Source organism: Centruroides vittatus, unplaced genomic scaffold (genome assembly GCF_030686945.1).
Source record: "Centruroides vittatus isolate TY-2023 unplaced genomic scaffold, ASM3068694v2 contig_955, whole genome shotgun sequence".
Lineage (NCBI taxonomy): Eukaryota > Metazoa > Arthropoda > Arachnida > Scorpiones > Buthidae > Centruroides > Centruroides vittatus.
In genome coordinates this window covers 837,207-852,398 of record NW_027122634.1, presented here as the reverse complement: position 1 = coordinate 852,398, position 15,192 = coordinate 837,207, and positions in this window count along the sequence as shown.

Below are 15,192 nucleotides of genomic sequence, written 5' to 3'. Positions count from 1 at the left end.
TTACATAGAAAAACGTTGCCCATCTCTGGATCATTAACCGATGAAAATTTAAAAAACCAAATACGTTGTGCAACGTTGAAAATACCTGTTGATATTAAAAAATTAAATGAAAAAAATTGAAAAACAAGTTTAACATTAAAATACATACAAAATACTGTATAATTGTAAATGGTTTGTTGTAAATAAATATGTGTAACCCACAGTGTATTTTTATTTTTGGTTTTGGCCCAGTAAACAATTTCGGTTGGACACCACTGCTCTAGAGACAAGCCAAGGGTCTGTCTCTAGAGTAGGCAGACCCTCAAGAAGCCGAAATTAGACTGTCATTAAGTAAGTGCGGACTTTGGTCATGGTGGACGTCGTATCACAGTCAGAGAACTTGCGAACGAGACAGGAGCACATCAGTGGACAGAGAACCTCCTGAACACGGTTTGCTGTCCACTAATGTGCGGCCATCTTTGAAGCGGTTGTACCATTCCTTTATCCCCGTGTTGGTCATGGCATCGTCTCCCGAAAGCCTGTTGAATCTTGTGAATGATTTCCGCTTGGGTATTGCCAAACTTTTGGCAAAATTTGATGCAATATCGCTGCTCATGTTGTTCAGTCATTTTCCAATTTAAAGGAATCCGACGAGCGCTCACTACACGTCCTCACTCATAGGCCGACTGCCAGCGACTGACGCTTCCTTGCGGGCGGGAAAAAGTTCAGGAGCATCGGAAGAAAAGCCGACCACGGCCATACCTTCCAACATAAACCCACGAACAAGAACAAGAACAAGAACAAGTTCAGGACTGCGCATAACTGTCTCCTACACATCTCCACTGAAGGAGGCCTCCCGCGCGTCATTGGTTTACGCGGAAAAAAGAAAGGTCCGATACTTTTTGAACACCCCTCGTATTTTATTCGGCTCACGAAAAAACAGCTATGAAAAGAATGTTGGTAGAATTTACCATTTGTATCGAATATGTACAGTAGATATTTTTTTATGCAGCCGCAACATCAATATTATCATTTAAACCATGATCCACAACCCTAACGCAGTTATTTTATATCAAATTATATCACCTAACGACGCAGTGTACAATGTGCATGTCTAACGATTACGATTGAACAGCGATTAAAATTAATAAATAACTAGCAGATAAGCCCGGCGTTGCTCAGGCAAAAGGTAACGATAGCGAAGATTAATACATTATAGCAGTGGCGTAGCGTAGTGGGGGCGGCAGGGGCGGCTCGCCCCGGGCGGCACTTTTAGGGAACGGCATTTTTTCACAATAAATAATAATAATATCTTGTAAAAATTTGAACCATTTCATTTCATATTTTTATCGCACCTACGATTCGGACCGATTGAAATGAGCACGGAATTTTTCATTACTTATTCTGTGACGAAACTGGGGAATCCACTTTCTTTAAATGTATGTATAATAATGACAACTTGCTCATTGTAGCGACTGACAACACCGTCTGTACTGACTTGTAGGAATTCCCTGTATTTTATTTAAGAGGGGGCGAAATTTTAAGGGGTGGCGAAATTTTCCTCCGCCCCGGGCGGCTGACACCCACGCTACGCCACTGCGACATATATAGCAAGGATTTTCTAAGAAGATTTAGCAAGTCCACTCTGGTTCTGCTACTAGTTAAAATAACTTAATTTTCAATAGGTTAAACAATATAAAATACCGATGCATTAAACAACAAAACAACACTATACATAATATCTCACTTCATAATCGTTGACGACATAAACTCTACGCATTCACCCAAGAACTGCTAAAACGCCTATTAAAAATTACGCACACTTACATTATTGACATACAAATAGAATATTGACTAGATCCTAGACAAGTGTAAAATACAATACTTCACATAGAAAAAGAAATTCTGAAGAAGGATGGTTTTACACTCAGAAATGGGACATCATCGAATCCTTGGTGAGGGTGAAACCATCATATATTTACTATTCCAGTACATCACGAAACACCTAATTAAAACAGAATAACAAAGAAATTCGACTATCGATTAAACTGGTTAATAACAACAAAGCTGAATGTAAAATGTATTTAAAGCAATAAATACGCACCGCCCCAATATTCACATAGTCATTTGGAGTTATATATTAAACACAACACTCATAACTAGAGAAACTATAGATGAAATACGAACAACGTTAACAAAACATGACAAACGCCATCGTATAACCTCCATAGAAAGGTCGACTCTCTTCAAAAAGAGGAAGGATGAGACCTCGTAGATATAAATCTTTACTACATGCAAATGCCACAGTGCGAGAGCATTCCTATAAAAATATAAAAAAGATACAATTACAAACAGGCTTAAATTTACAGACAAAAATAGTTCACCGTTAAACCTAAACAACATTGATCTGTATATATTACAGTACATAAAAGATACAGACGCCATAAAGTAGTTATCCACGGTAGTCAGTAGACATCGTAACGATCTCAGCCAGAATGATGTTGGCAATTCTATATTAGATTGCTGGCTGACTCGGAATGCCTGCATGGAAACGTAGAAGAATTCACGATTGCCATACAAAACCAAACCATAAATACAAACACTACAGGAAGAGTATTTAAAAAACACATTTACGGACGACACTTGTAGGAAACATTACATGCCCGAAACTATACAACATATCAACATCGGGTTGCAAGATTTTAGCAAATACAGATTACTTGAATCGACATAAACAAATAACAAGCATAATACACGAAAAATACTTGCATATAAATACAATTATTACGGACGCAGCTACCATACAACAGATAGTTATATTGATATATTTTTGTGTGTTACTTTCTAAGACACAATTCATCATTACAAACCGGACATCATGTTCATTGGCAAACAAAACAAAATTACATACTTCATAGACATAGCTGCGCCAAACATTCACAGCATCAAAATACAAACACTTAAAAATTTTAAGACAAAAAATATATTATTTTGTTAGCTGTATACATTCAAATTTATAACTAACTCTTTTCAACATTTTCTAACAAATCACAGAATACAATATACAAATCTTTATAATATTACTCGTAATATACAAACTGAAAAAGCTGTTTTTTGATCTTCAAAAATCAGGACCAAAGTGAAAGTTTTACTAAAACGACGACGACCTGAATAGAGAAAAAATGATACGTATTGTCAGCTTATATAAGATAAAATGCGCTGAAAAAATATTCGCTAATATTACAAATTTGCAAATTATATGAAATAAATCTAACTATGAGGTATAAGCATACCATTATACTTATAGCACATATTACGGTTAGTACAGTAAATCTCAATATAAGCTGATGTAATAAAGTCATAACTTTGCCGCTCTGGGGACCCGGTAGTAATGTTAGAGGTACCAGGATCGTGGTATTTATACTACAGTAGAATTTACAACTGTTATCATGTACTGTACCAGAAAGCACCATTCCAGTAGCTTCTGTACAGCCACAATACATTAATATTACTCAACTTGAGTGTTTTGTTTTGTTTTAAGCTTTTAATTTGCACCAATTTACTGTTTAACAGGGGTTGCGAACCTATGGCACGCGTGCCTAAAGTGGCACGTAAGAGAAATCATCTGGTACGTAATCTATCACATGATTTCTGTCTTTTTCAATCATCCTTTCTGTTTATCACCTGATAATCCCTTTTTCAATCAGATTTTTTACATTTATTTGAATTAAAGCGTATTCATTTAATTTCTTTTAATATCATTATTCGAAGTCTAAGACTTTGGCAGGCATTAACATCTTTAAAGCTAAGTATGCTTACAATATGGCACGTGGACTCAAAAAGGTTCGCCATCCCTGCTATATAAAGTTATTTTTTCATTATTATTATCATCATTATTAGCCTATAGTAAAACCTCGATTTAACAGACTAATTCGGGAGAGGAAATGTCTGTTAAAGCCGAAAGTCCGTTATTTAATAAAGTTGGTTTCCGAAAGTGTGTGTTAAAATTGACAAATTATTTAGTGTATTTGTTTTTATTTATGTAGATGCGTTTGTGTAATTAAGTATGTATGTGAAATTTAATTTCACAGAAAAAGTTTTCTTATGTTTATTATTTCTTATACTTGTTTATTATGATCTCACCGTAGCTTTGAGATCATAATAAACAAGTATACGATCTAAATCAGTGATTCCCAAACTTTTTTGATCCACCGCCCCCTTTGTTCCATAAAGTTATACCCAACGCCCCCTAGCCCATTTTCTCTTGTGAGAGAAAGGATTGGAAATATTCTTAGGAAAACTTTTCTATGAATCTCACACTTTGTGCCTTTACCGCACGTTGTTCTCAACATCTGGAAACCATTAAACGCAATGGTTTCTCTTATCCGTTTAACAGAGGAAAGGGAACGGCTGTCAGCGACCCCAACTTTTGCCTTCGGTCACCGTTCAGTACGCTGCCTCCAGCGCCCCCTAGATTTACTCACCGCCCACAAGGAGGCGTTATCGCCCACTTTGAGAAACGCTGATCTAAATTGAAATGAATAAACCAGCTCCGTAACTAGCCTTTTATGCGCCCGGTGCGAGCATCTGTAACTAAGCCCCAAAATTATGATCCAAAACTTGGTCCAGGCCATTTCTGCGCCCCAGTAAGATCTACGCCCTGCGCCTGGGCACCGCTGGCACCGCCCTAGTTACGGCACTGGAATAAACATATGTTTTTGGAAAATATACTTTAATTGTACTTAACTAAACAAATCAATTATACTTTTAAAATAAAAACAAAATTTTAATCTAACAAAAACACGAAAAAGAAAATTCCTATTCATTTGTCTTCGGATGATAGTTAAGAGCGGTGACTCCTGATAATTTAATTATATATAAAAAGCATTTTAAAATTAGCATGGTATTATTTTTCACGTATGACATAAGGACCGAAAATTTCGCCCGTTAAATCAAAGTTTTACTGTACTGTTATTTTGAATTTTTGAACCCCCCCAAACTCTTGCGTCTCTAACGCATTTTTATTAGGCCCAGGCCTAGTAGACCTAATAGGAAATGCCCCCCACTGCATGCATCGCCTACCAGAAATACCAGAACCGTATCCTCTATTGGAACGGTAGTTATACATTATACCCGTACATAGTTAAAATGCTATAGTTATTATTGTTCTATAGTAAATATCGTATCACGTGTTAGGCTAGTAATGCGTAAGTTTGGGTAGATAAAAAGGCTATCTAAATAAACTTTGGGAAAATAGCTTTTATAAATTAATTTATTTTTATCTAAATACATATCAAAATTTCTCTTTCATTACTCGCTAGTAGAAGGTTTGTGAATTTATAGTTGAGACACTGTTTAAAATTCGATGAATACGAACATACCCTAGCTTTCAGTTGCCTATTCAAGTTGCGAGTTACGCTTATAATCGGCGTGTATATCACACTACATAATAGTAAACTTACAAAAATATTACATGTGTGTAAGTGGTATGTACCATGTTCATAAAAAGAAATTGTATAACTGTACGGGAGCTGCAGTAAGCATCTATAAAAGTCGCAATTTGACCACCGTGGATATATGTGATAAAATTAAGAGATATGTAAAACTCTTCCTGATTGGAAAAGTCTAAGATATATAGTAGGCAGAAAGGACGGCCAGATTGCCGAGACAGTAAAACAAGTGGCCTGCTGAGTCCGTGTAGGCTGCCAGCCGGGAGGCCGAGACGATAAAAGCGTCAGCCTACCGCTCTGTAGGATCTGGAATCGAATTCGGATGAAAAGTCCCAGGAATTTTTATGACTAGTCTGTTCTGGTCCAGAGCAACAGCCCAACATATCCAGAACTTCTGGCTATGTTGGGCTCAATCCCTTACTCTCGCTTGTTCTATTGTGGACTCGAGCGAATCCACGATAGGCCTGTAAAGCAGGGTTTTTTTAATGCCGACCGAGCAGAAAAACTCAAAAACGGAAAAAAAATAAAATACCCAGATAGACTCAATAATTTTTAGTTGATCCGGACAGTTTAATAAGATAATTTTCAGTTGTGCACCGTCCCTCTCTGCTTCCATTAGTGTCGACATAGCCGAATCCATGAAAAGCATGGGAAAAAAGTTCGTTTTGTGCCAACGGAGAGGAAAGAATCAAAAGTGAAAGCGTACACAATTATTATTTCACTCATTCTGTTATATATAGCACTGGTATCCCCTCACATTACTTTTTTTTACTCTACTATGGGCACTGACTGCTGTAATGGCGCTAGGATTTTCATTCTGGGAGGGCTGAGATATGTGGGGTTATCTGTACATTTTATCATCAAACAAACTAACTTTTTAAATTAAGCGATTGGTTTTCAGTAAGACATATAAACGGAAAAGGTTTGCGAGATTTAATTATTTGGCGAACAATCAATTCATATTTAAAGAAACCCCCTAATAATGTTCAGTATAAGTAGACTTGCGTCAATTATTTCAGGGTGGGCGCTCATCATAGTCCATATTTACCAGTCTAATTAGCCGGCACCACCGACATTTCGGCCCGCCAAAACCGGCAGTTCTAGTGAAAATCCGATCTACTGTTTTTTCATTTAAAATTAATATTTATAGTATAATATAGTATATTATAGTATAATATTTATAAATAGAAGTCTCATATTTTAGTTACTTTGGGGTTCACCTGTACCGATAATAAACCGACTGACAACATGAAACGGGGTACTCAAGACTTTAATTACTGAAAATTATTTTATTGGCTGATATTTAAAGATTATATTAAAATAGTTTAAAAAAATATGCAACTTGAAGATTCTATCGATTAAACTGGTTAATAACAACTCATACCTGTAACTAATAGTGTTGTTTATTTGCTTATTGATTTGTACAGAAAACATTATTGAGATAATGTTTTCTGTACATTTTATTATCAAGCAAACTAATTTTTGAAATTTAGTTATCAATTTTCAGTAAGACAAATAAGCGGAAAAAGCGCTTAGTGATAACATGTAATTGCTTGGCTAACAATCAGTTCATATTTAAAGAAACCCCCAATAATGATCAGTATACTGTAGGTAAACTTGAATCAATTATTTCAGGATGGCGCCCACCCTAGCGCCGTCAATTACCAAGAGGGCCTTTTCTTCAGGCCCATTATGGGTTCGGACTCATCGCCCATTCTAGACCCAGACGGGCCCGACATCCGGGCGAACTTCTCGAAAAATTTCTGGAGTTTATTAAATTCGTTTCTGGGTCCCCAGAGCGGTAGGTTAACATTTTAACCGCTCGCCCATCCAGCTGTCCTCTCGATTTCTGTATCAATTGGTTTAAAGAAAGAGTTATCTAAAGAAAGCGAGTTAATTTTTGCATGTGTTAAACAGGAAAGCGTTCCAAAATTGAAAAATAACTATCTAAAATTTAGAAATATATTTTCACTTTTTATCTATAAGTAGTAATTTAATAGGATTATGAAAAAACGGTACAGGTCTGAATACTAGACCTCACTCTTATCCGGGTTCTGGGTTGAAAGGATAAACGGTTTTCAACTCTTGAATAAAATTGATAGTGTTTCTAGGCGTCAAGTAAATAAGTTAGCAAACCAATCACATACTTCGTCTCATGTGAAACAAGCGTGTGGTTCGTTTGATTACTTACCTGCTTGCTACCTAGAAGCACCCAGATTCCAGGGGCGGACTGGCCCCTGGAATCTGGGCCTTAAAATTTTTGAGTGGAAAAATTATTACCGACCCAGCCCATAAATAAAAAAATGTCTTTTTTTCTATTTATATTTAAATATATTCAAAATACAACATTGACAAAAATTGCAATAAGCACAAGTCTAGAACATTAAATTTTATTTAGAAGTTTGCTTTGTTGAGCAATAATATTAATGACATCATCAGAATCTATTTCATTTAAAATAGCCTTCTCCACTGATTAACACGAAGGCTTCTAGATTTTCTTGCGAGATACTTGATCTTGATGAATTTTAACGTAGAAAAGCTCCGTTCATAGGACACTTGTGTTACAGGCATAGACAGTAAATATTTGTATTTGTGATATATTAATAAATGTCTTTTAAATAAATTATTTTTTCGGGTATTAGATTCATTTTTCCTTTTAATATATTTTTAACTCTCTCAAATATTTTAGGTATTATATATATATATATATATATAAATATATAAATTTACACATTTTTTATCTTTTTCAAACTTTCTATTTTTATTAACATTACTATTAATCCAATTTAACCATTTTTCTAATATTTTTTTTAGGATAACTATTAAGTAAAAACATTTTAATCACTTGTTCTATTTCTATTTCTCGATTTGGTAATTGACTCGTTCTATTTTTGATTTTATCTATGTACATTTTAAAAACATTAAATTTCATAGCTTGTGGAACCCCGGATTTATAATTAAGTACAGTCAAACCTGTTTTTATGCGGTCTTTTTTGTGCGATTTTTTATTTGTGCGGTTTTTTTGTGCGGTATAGTTGGCGACTAGTCTCGTGCGATTTGTCATGTCTCACGTTGACTTATTATAGCTAAATAAACTTATTATAGCATAAATGAACTTATTATAGTAATATTATTGCATGAATATGCGAAAAATGAAATAATTTATTTTTTAAGTCAACAAAACACCACCTGGACAAAAATATGTAAAACAGACGATAAACGAGATGATGCAGTCAAGTGCTGACATCTGTTGTCAATAAATTCTATTTCGTACGGTTTTGAGTTATTTTTGATGCGAGACTTTTTTTATGCGGTCCCTATTGACCGCATAAAAAATAATTTTTTAATTGTGTTGCGAAAACTATTTTTTATAGCCACTCGTAAAGTTTCGTGCGATTTTTTATGCGTTTTTTTATGCGGTCCCTATCCACCGCATAAAAACAGGTTTGACTGTACAGTACCTTTGGTATTTGCATAGGTTTTACATATTTTTTATACTCTAAGTTATTATCAGTTCTAATAATGTTTATGTGACGACGGGGGGGTCCGAAAGAGTCGCAACCCCTCTCGATTGTCACCAATATGTGAAACGGGGAGGTAAGAGGATGTCGTATCTCCCGTTTCCGGTTCACTTGTCAAGGATGGCTGTTTAGTTTCTGATCGTTACGCGTTACGCGAGTGGATAGGAGGGGAGATGGATGGGGTCGACGATAAGACGAAGCGATATTCGAGACAAAGAGGAGACCATTTAACAATTATAACAAGGTTTATTAATATTTAACAAAGGACACAAAGACAAAAAGCTGACTAAAGTCCCTAAGTTGCGTAGGGTTCGAGAGAGAGCTTACATTTGCGGTTCATACCTCATTTTAGTTCCTGACGGTTAGCACTTGATATCCTCGATGTGGAGATTATTATCCGTATTACGCACTGTTTTATATATTCGCGACTGAGCGCGGAGACGTTCGGAAAAGGTCCGAGTCGGTGACGACGAGCGACGGTGTTTGTCCGGCAGATGATATGCGACTCCCCCGAGGGGGTGGAAGGAGTGGCTTTTATAAGTTTTTGCCTGGGAAATCGGTCACGTGATCGTAAGCGGATGACGATTTGTGTCATAGGTGTTCCCGGGACTAAAAACATATGACGAGTTCGGACGCTAAGTGTAAACTATCGTGTAAGATGATCTACCTGCATCCGATTTGGCCGGGTACGCATAGTTTCTCGTCCAGGGCCGTTTTTCGACAGGATGTTTATATTAGGGGAAAATTCCTAACATGAATTATTACAAAAAGTGGATCTGATAAAATCCAGATCTCACATTTACATCTAAAAAATTTATACAATTATTAATTTACTGGAAGAAATCATCTATATTACTGTAATGCGGCTTTATGAAAAATGTATTAGACTCGTTGCCCTCTAGAATTGGAATACTGACTTGCATTGCTTGCAAAATTTCTTTATTTTTCTCTTTCTCAAATTTGTTTTGATCAGTTTGAGCATTATCGACATTAGCTACATCGGTTGAAGTTGCAGATGTGTTATTTGCACTTTCTTGAATACTAATATCTTTATTTATATTCCCCACTGATTCGCATCGTCGTTGTTAGACATATTTTAGACTGGCATTTTAAGTTTTGTTAAACATTTGTATACTGTAGCACTGTTCAGCTACTAACTCCAAATCACGTTTTCTTTTTCAATTCCTACTATTAGTTCACACTCTCCCTATATACATATATATATATATATATTATATATCTTGTTCAAATTTTCAATCGTTAATAAAATACTTTTTATTCATCCACTCAAGTTTAAATACATTTTTTAAACTTGTAGTGGATGACACTTGATGTTAATACAGTTTTTTCAAATATTAATTCATTAATTAATTAAATTTAAACTGTAGCGCCCGTCAGAAATATGCCGATTCCGACCGATAGAGGCGCGAGGAGAAAAAAAGCGAACTTTGAACTACTCATTCACTTTTTGGACGTTAGAACAAGTAAACAGCACAAGCAACCTCGGGTAGTAAACATATTGTATTGTATATTACTGTATATACTGGTGAAGAACCCTTTATTTATTTATAAAAGTTTTTTGTTTAATTTTATTCCTAAAAGCTCTTAGTGATCCAACACCCAAATCATAACTACTCCATAAGATTTAATACTACAACACTTCGGATTCATTATTATTATTATTATTATTCCCTTGAGAAACGAAGGAGATGCATAAATCACAGGAAAAAGTAAAAGTAACAAGTAATATAAAAAAAAAAATTCTCTTAAGATATTTATGTATATGTTACAGTCAAAACGCGTTTTAACTAGTTGAAACTAGTTTCTACTGGACGTCTTTGTTAAAACCCGTTTTAACTCAAATTCATTTTTGACTAGCAGTAAATTCTAGTTTTAACTAGACAAAACCCGTTTGTCTAGTTAATTTACTGCTGTACATGTTTTGATTTTAGATAAAACTAGTTTTAACTTTTAACATTAATTAAAACTAATTTTAGCTACGTAAATATGTTCGGGGGAAATAAATAAAGTTGTGCGTAGTGATTCGGGGGAAGATGCCTAACATTTTGCTTATGAAGGAAATTATAGCGATAACTTGGGTTTTGGAAGCCTCTAACGAAAGATATATTCTTGAGCATGTTTTTCAAATAAAACTTTGGAGTATATGAAAAATAATAATATATTGTGTTTGCAATGACGACATTTTTACTGTCTGGCATTTTAGGTATGTCACCCCAAGTATCCGGGTGAGATGCCAAATGCCATTAGGGTAAGATAACAAATATAATTGCGTAAAATTAATTTTTGAATATCTTAAACAAATTTTATTTATTGCATATGTAGTATAAAGTGCTTCATAGTAAGTATAACAGCGCAGTATAAGTATTGTTAAGTTTCCGCCCGTTCTAACGTGCTCTTTAGCTAGCTGAAAGCTTTTTTCAGTGCAAAAACCTTTTTGAAAAGTCCTTATATAATTTCTATGCATATCCTGCAATAAAACGAGAAAACAAAAATTTATTAAAAATAGGCATATTGGAATTCAATTAACAAAAAATAGACATGTTACCCCAAGAAAAATGTGGCATCTTTTCCATTTGTCGGGGTAAGATGCCTAGTGGAGTCACGTGTTCTAGCATGTCTGATCGGGATCGGCGGTAGCTCACAATGGAAACTTTAGAACCTTAACTACATCACACATTAATTGTTTTTCGCAATTTTTAATAAATTCCATTTTAACTTTTAGTTTTAAAATGATTCTAGAAACATTTCACAGCAAAAACTTCGTTCTTATCTTGCTTTTATTCTTCTCAGATGTAGAAAATGAGATAACGGTAGCAAACTACAGCTTTCTGCACTCAATATTGGCCCAACGATTCATCGTACAAACACATGACAATATCTGACGTCACAGTTTGAAAATATCAAAAAGTAGGCATCTTCCCTCGTTTACCATCTTACCCGAATCACTCTATATCAGCGTTGCCAGATGTTTTTTGCCTTTGTAGCCAAATAATTTTTAAAAAGTAGCCCAAAAGTAGCCAACTGCTCAGGCAGTTGGCTACTTTTTTATAAGGTGTTATTTTATCTAGTACAGTACTTTTGTACTAATCTAGTACTTTTTTAGTTGTCCCAGTACCAAGATACCCAACACTATTTTCCTAGTACCATTCATGAAATCCTAATACCTTTCCTTTGAAAACATTCATTTTTATTCTATATTTCTATATTTTTTAATTTTACTTTGGCAATAAATAGAGTTTTTTAGAGTTTATTGCTTCCTCAATCAAGTGCAGCAGTTGAACTTATTTATTTATTTATTTATTTTTTTGCAATTAAGTTTAATGAAAACTAAACTACAAAGTTGAGTTCTTATCGATTCTTTGAAGCACTTATTAGCAAAGAAGCTACTTAAAAGTAACAACGATAAATGTTAAACTTGGACACCATCATCTGCTTCAACCATACAATAACATTCTAGTGAAAAAGATTCTGATGACGATGAATCTTACCAGCGATTTTCAATGTGTTAATTTTAAAGTTTTGTACTTCGTGTTCATTACTTTTGTTTCAACATTTCGTTCATTTGATTGTTGTTGAGCAATAATAGTATTTTTGCAATATATGAATTTATCTTGTATGAATTTTGTATGTTAAATGTAACACTATATATATTTTAATAAACAGAAATTTGATAAATTATAAATTATTTATAAGTATATATTTAAATAATATATAATATATACATACATTCAGCTGTTTACGGTCAAAGTAGTAATGCCTGCATTAGTCAATAGATCATTTTGACTTAACTTATTGATTCTGCACGTACGTATGTCGTATTATCGATATTAATGCAATTCCGGCGCTCTTCCGAAGACAGTGCGACCATAAACCGTGTCTTTTACATACCCCAACAGAAAGAAATACCACATGGCATGAGGTTCAGGGATGTATTAGGCATCTGTTTAGCGGTAATGCTTTACCCACTCAGCCACTGGTTTGCTTTTACATTGCTCTTTCCCTTGCTTTTTAACTGGGGGTTTAATCATCAAAGAAAAGTGCAGTACGGGAAGAACAAAAAGTTTGTAAAATCTTTTTAATAGAAAATAGAAAAATCTATTTCAAAATAGAAAAATTATCGGAATAAAAAGCAGTTTGCACAGTAAGTTCCTTTGTTGACAGGGGTAAAATTTTATTAGATAACAAATAGAAAATACAGTATTTACTTGAACGCCTACTAAAGTAGTAAAACGTTAAATTAATAAGTATAAATTACAAGACTTTTTAGACTGGAACCTAATTTCCAGATACCGAAAATGAAATGAAAAGTTCATCGATGACTTTCAAAATCGCCTTTGTCGGTGTCGTATTTTAAAATATCAAAAAGTGATTCGATACGCTTTAGAGTACATTTTATATTTATTTATTAAGATTTCAAATTCATATTTCTTATATGTAAAAATAATGATAACACAATATAAATAAATATGTAAATGCGATAAAAGTTTCTTTCTGAAATTTGAAATAATACAAGAGTGCACACTTATGCTTTATTTTACCCATCCTTATTATTAATACCCTCCTCAGACTCAACCATATCGGCGGTCTTTCTTTTCTCTCCTTTCACCTTTCATCTGGCTTTCCACACCAAACATTATGTTATATAAGTTGCCGACAGGTATTTGAAACTGTAGGAAGACAAACTAATATTCAAATACTAAATAGAAAAACAGAATTAATAAATCATATAGTTGACTTGAAAATGTAATAATTGTTTCGATGCTATTATTACAGAAACAATCATTGTATTGTAAAACCGTTTATTTCGCCATTTATTGTTTAGAATTTCGAGTGCCCGGGTTGCACGTTAAACGGAAGCGAGCACGCTTTCGTTTGACGTGCAACCCGGGAGCTCGAATGTGAGGATTTTTAATTAATATAGTTAATTAAAAATCCTGTAATAAAAAATATCGTAATATAGTTACGATATTTTTTATTACAAGATAACGCCAGGTATACCACAAATTACACGCTCCGTCTGACCCAGTTTGGACCGCGATAAGCTGTCCTCGGCGCCAGGTGGGTATTAGTTTATCAATCGGAACGAATTTTAGAATCCGGAAACAAATTGATGGACAAGCTAGACGACGACCTAAGAAAAAGGACCGACGACGTAACGCTGGTGTTGGCAGAGGAGCGGAGAAAAGATAGAAAGACATCGAGGTCTTCGGTGCACGACTGCACTATGCGGAGAATGAAGAAGCGTGAATTTCGTTATTTAAACGATTTCGACGGTTTCATTACAACACATCCTTACAAACACCCCTCGCCGTAACATTCACAATTGAACCATTATTTAGTTTTTCGTCGCATCCAATCATTTACATATCACGCTTCGTTACAGTAAACGACACCGTCACATAACACCAACACTGCTTCCCGAAATCCAACCCCTAGGTCCTCGTCCTGGGAAGTGGAAACGTCACTCGATGTTTTCGAGTGGCGGCTAAAGGGGCTCTGGTACAAACACTACAGTTGTCTTAATATTGATTTAAAAAAAAATACTATTGCACATTACTGGTCGACTTTTTAAAGAAAACTTTTTAGTACTGTACCTTTTATAGAAAGGCTTGGAACAACCCTGATCTTGAGCCAAATGCCACAGTCAACACGTATAAAGTATTAGATTTAATAAGTGCAGTCTTTAAAATTTAAAGCACTAACATCGGTTTGTAAGTAGTCTATACTTATTAAGTATTCATTCAGGCTTAAGAACTAATGGAATAAATGCAACACATTTAGCAGCCTTTATTTCAATTATATATTATTGTAAAACTTACAATGTACAGTGCGATATCTAACTACAGAGAACTCTCAAACTATAAATTATAACAATAAATATACAGGTTATATTTTTATATCCTGCATACTTATTGTTATAATTTATAATAGTCAAACCTGTTTTTGTGCGGTGAATAGGGACCGCATAAAAAAGTCTCGCATAGAAAATAACTCAAAACCGTAGGAAATAACTAGGAATTGCTTTTTTAACTCCTTGGGCCTTTTTCTGCAATCCCTAATGGGGGAAAAATCCTCTAAGAATTTTACTTTTTATATTAATTAATTATTTTCACTTAAATACGAATCTAACATTAAAAAGTTAAAAATAATCGTTAAAAAATTATTTTATTTGATAAATATAGCTGCAGGAAGTGTTATTTCATTTAACAAGGCGTGAAATT